At 33.7% G+C, this 5,047-nt stretch overlaps 1 long non-coding RNA gene across 2 annotated transcripts in view; it reads right to left on the bottom strand.

Moving 5' to 3' along the window:
* Positions 1-423: 423 nt before the first annotated feature.
* The window catches only part of LOC128874915 (uncharacterized), a 5,236-nt gene continuing 612 nt past the window's right edge, over positions 424-5,047 (bottom strand). The window contains exons 1-3 of one of the 2 annotated variants that reach the window (XR_008456709.1): positions 2,665-3,154; positions 2,422-2,514; positions 424-1,734 (exon numbers count right to left, since the gene is read on the bottom strand). This is a non-coding gene — a long non-coding RNA (uncharacterized LOC128874915). Of the gene's footprint in view, positions 1,735-2,421; positions 3,155-5,047 lie in introns of those variants that run through there. The other variant, XR_008456708.1, reaches the window with a different exon arrangement.

Here is a 5,047-nt window from a genome sequence, read left to right as displayed (position 1 = left end):
ATTTTATGAAAAATTTAATACTGTAATATTTTAGGACTACCGGAAAATTCTGTCCGTTCCGGTTACAACTTTTTAACAAGTATGCGCATATTCATTAATAACGATATAAAAATTGCAATCATGATGTCATAAATAATGATAAAAATTATATTATTCAATTAAATTTATTCAAGGTATGAAAAATTCATTATTTTGTATTATTATAAAAACGGACAGAACTTCACGGTAGACCTAATATATATTTCACACAAAAAGAATGAGGCATTATTACAAATGGAATATAGAACAAAAAAACAAGCTCATATTTACAAAGAACAAGATTATCAGAAGAAATGTAAACCAGAAAAAAACAGGACACTACAATTAAATTATTGATTATTATTATTGTTAGATGTAAGAAATTTGTTACCTAATCACAAGTAATTATTTGTATAAATTATTAATGACTCACGTATGCATTTTATAGATGTGTAATAAATGTAATTCGCAATGGTCGCTAATGGTGTACATGCTGATGTAACAATAAATAAATACAAAAATATATATAATAATCCAATTAATTATATATTATAATAAAATATTGTGTCATAGTATGTCAATAGTTTTCAAAACATCAAATAGCCTGAACGACGAATAATGTTAACGATTTTTAACCGACTTCGAAAAGGAGGAGGTCACTCAATTCGACATGTATATTTTTTTTTTCGTATACAAATTTTTGGCATATCCGTTAATTTTTTATCTCTGCTTCTGCCACGTTAGATTGCTAATGGCGTGCTGCGATTGTTACCCCGGCGATAAACGGTAGCCAGGGTGTCTTCGAGTTCCCACGAGTCTCGAGCAGTTGAAACTACCGACACGCGAGAAAGTTCGCGATTTTCCTGTTGCAGGCGGCAGCATCATATCTACGTGACCGCGCATCATTTCGCAATCTTAAGCGGCCAAGGGATGCGGGACAAGTTACAATAGACGTCAATTAATTCAAAAGGTCAGCTTCCCGTCATAATAGCCCGCGCCGCACAGAGCCTTTGCAACGAAAACAGTCGGAATGATTTATTCCGGTCGATCAACGAAGAAGTAACTCGAAATCGCTGGATGCGCATCCGAACTTCCTTCCAACCTCGAAGCTCAATCTTCTGACACCCCTTAACGTGCATTCTGGTCCAGGGCGTCAATTTTTAGATTCTTTTTGAACATTTCTGTTTTAAATATTTAAGGAATTTTTATAAAGGTGTAGAAGTCTAAAAGAAATAAAATATCTTTGTAAGGAAAATATAGATAGCGACGATGACAATAAGCCAAGAACCTTACACACTATTCAGGTAAAACCTATAAAAGAGTAAAAAACTATATTGTGTTTCTTGTAGTTTAAAATTTGACACTTAAAAACTTGCAAGTCAAAGTATGGAGTACAAGGATTGGAGGATTATGGAATTTTTATAAAGGTGTAGAAGTCTAACAGAAAACTAGGGTCCTCACGATCCTCGGATCGACGCTTTATCTACACGACCAATCCCGTACTTTACGTTTCGCGTTCTTGTTGAACTCCTTATTCTTGGGAACCGCGATTTTAAAAGGGGTTTTGGACACACATTTAATCACATTTTAAGAATATACACAATTTTTTTCCAGGTAAAAATAATCAAAATGAAACGTAGTACAAGCGATCTCATGAAGTCTGTCCTGAACAAAATATGTGTTCGTGATTGTCACGATTCCAGGCGTTCTGTTTATCTGAAACGAAAAAATCAAGAAACATCTTCATTAAACTTAGCGTTGCTATTAAACATTTTTAAATTATGTATATTAATTATGTATTATGTATATTAAAAATATATATTTGGAATGATGGGATTTTGAAAGCCGTGGTTCAGGCGATAAAGGCACATGTGATGAATATTCACTCCTTTGAAGTCTTTTTGTTCTTCTTGTGTCTGCCACGTGCAATATGTATACATTTTATTTCTTCAATTTGCTTATATATTCTTTCACAATCGTTTCTCATGCCTTTAATTAAAATATATACGGTTTAATAAGAGTGTCAATTTATTAATTAAAGAATATGTATAAAATTTATTTCTTCAATTTGCTTATATATTCTTTCACAATCGTTTCTCATACCTTTAATTAAAATATATACGGTTTAATAAGAGTGTCAATTTATTAATTAAAGAGTATATATACATTTTATTTCTTCAATTTGCTTATATATTCTTTCACAATCGTTTCTCATGCCTTTAATTAAAATATATACGGTTTAATAAGAGTGTCAATTTATTAATTAAAGAATATGTATACATTTTATTTCTTCAATTTGCTTATATATTCTTTCACAATCGTTTCTCATCTCTTTAATTAAAATATATACGGTTTAATGAGAGTGTCAATTTATTAATTAAAGATCCAACCACACTTCCTCACCTCAAAAATTAACTTTAAAGGTTCCCAAAAAAATTCATAAATGTTCATAAATGTTCTCTTTCGAATCGTTCTAGGTAGGCTTCCTATTTGAACCTATAGAAACGCATAACTCGTTACGAATTATTCTATTTTCTTCTAATTCTGAGGTTCGTCGTTCCCTCCGCGGAAACCGCAGTTTAAGTGTACCGTGTTATAGGAGGGTTCACCGTGCACGCGTCATCTTGTACGGAAAGTTGAAATCACCTGATGCGCGACGAAGCTTCCCTCCAGTCGCAATTCCATTCGAGCCACTCGTGCTCCCTCCGGTCTTTTGAACGTGGCCGATCTACGTCGAGGGTTGCGTCACGATCGGGACGATGTCATCGACAGACGGCAACTTCGTAATTAAATGTCCACCTGAAACGTACCGCGTCGTCGCATCGTCGATCGATCGATCGCAATTTCCATGTTGCGCAGGTCGCAGTGAACACACGTAGTGCATCGAGAACGCGCGCGGTTTACAAGAGCACGTTCCCAACGCACGTTGCGTGCCCCACGCGGTGTTTCGTTTTCGTTTTACTTTTTATTTCTCCTTAGCTTTCGCAATCCATGACACGGTATCCCGTTACATCTACGAAACAAAACTAATCGCGTTGGACTTCTCAGACGCGTGAAAATTATGGCTTTATTCAATCGTTTTTGTCATGGAAACGAACCATTAATTGACCTAATGGAAGATCTTCTTGCTGGGTTTTGTTATTCATATATTGAATAGAGAAATGATAATTTTTATTTAGATTTTTTAAAATAAAATAGCAATGCTGGAGCCATTACACGATAAGCTTTCTTCGACTTGAAATAAAAAACCAGCATCTATGACTAATTTTTATCGGATCATGATATGTGTTTTATTCATAACTTCATATGCTACACAATTTAGAATTGTTAATATTAGCTAAGTTCAATCCTTAACTCCAAGTTATTCTCGTCATACTTTGACTTGCAAGTTTTTAAGTGTCAGATTTTAAACTACAAGAAACACAATATAGTTTTTTACTCTTTTATAGGTTTTACCCGAATAGCGTGTAAGGTTCTTGGCTTATTGTCATCGTCGCTATCTATATTTTCCTTACAAAGATATTTTATTTCTCTTCTCGACGTAATTGAAAAATGGATGGGTTTATAATAAAACAGATTGAGATCTGACTGTCTTTACTAATCGCTTGCAATTGACTGAGGAGTATTATTTTTTATTTGTAAACAATTACCGATAACGATCGAAAAATACATTTGGAGTAGAGATTGAACCTTGCTTGCTTTAAATAATTGTTTTTCATGAAAGTCGTACTATCATACAAATTGTAGATAATTTTAATATATCAAATTCGACGTCTGCGCCTTAAAATATTTTCTGTTCTATCTTCATCTTCGTCGACGCAGTGTACTGAGACCATCATTAAACGCTATAGTTCGTAGATATATATAGAACCTACTATAGAACAATACGGAAATAGTATTCGTGTGTTACGACATTGATGGAATCTATATCTGGAAAGCTGTGCAATTGAAGTGGTAAAATTTCCATAACATCGTTGTACTTCTTCTAGTTCGATTTTACCGTAGTTGAAGAGTTATCTTCATGGACGTGGAAGAAGACTAAACGTATGGATGAGATGAATGATTCATATTCTGGTTTAAAGGGAACGACTCCATTCTGTATCGTATTCTTTTATCGAATGTGAATTGTTTTCTAGGGTGACGTGGCGACCAACGTGTTAAATAGTTGAGACTCTAATTTAGTATTAGAATTAATTGGATATCGACGGATTCCACGTGAGATTCCACACATGTACAAATAATAAGACACGCACTCGTTCATGTTTGACAATATTAAAGAAATTATTTCTTGTAATAATTACAGCGAATAAATCGCGTATAAATATTCATTAGTTTGAATGGATCAGCAATATTAACGGGATCAGGCTGCGTTACCGGTTTTAGATAGATAATGAGATCAAAGGAGAAAGGAAATTTCCCTGGCACGGATGACGTTGCGTCTTCGTGAACTGATACATTTAGCTTTTCGCAACTACTATATTCTTCGTGCACGCGCGCACACGTTCGCACAGCAAAACGGTATTGCGCTTACGTTGTTCGCTTACAAATGCTCAGATTGCTTTATGCTGCCATTATTAATCGTTGCGTTAAGTAATCTGCACTCTTTAGACGTTTCTGCGTGTCCGTAGAACACTGCGTTTCTCCGTTTAAACTGTGCAGAATTTTCAATTACTTATCAAATCTCGATGCAACTTTGCAATGCAACTCTAATGACATTTCATCGAATAACACTTCCATGGAATTCCAATAAAATTCGTACGGAATTATCTGCGAGGAAATTTTAATTCGACGCTAATTAAAAGTATTATGAAATTTTCTACGATGAAATTTTAACGAAATTATCTACAAGGAAGTTTTAATTCAACACTAATTAAAATAGTATGAAATTCTAATGCAATTCTACTGAAATTTTTATGAAATTCAGTTGACATATTTTATAATGAAATTATAATGCACTTGTAATGCAACTTTAGGAAAATTCGACACTAATTAAAATATTATGAAATTTTAATGCAATTCTACTGAAATT

This window comes from Hylaeus volcanicus, chromosome 4, assembly GCF_026283585.1.
Source record: "Hylaeus volcanicus isolate JK05 chromosome 4, UHH_iyHylVolc1.0_haploid, whole genome shotgun sequence".
NCBI classification, from domain to species: domain Eukaryota; kingdom Metazoa; phylum Arthropoda; class Insecta; order Hymenoptera; family Colletidae; genus Hylaeus; species Hylaeus volcanicus.
Note: the sequence above shows the minus strand (reverse complement) of the source record. Positions and strands in the feature narration are given on the sequence as shown.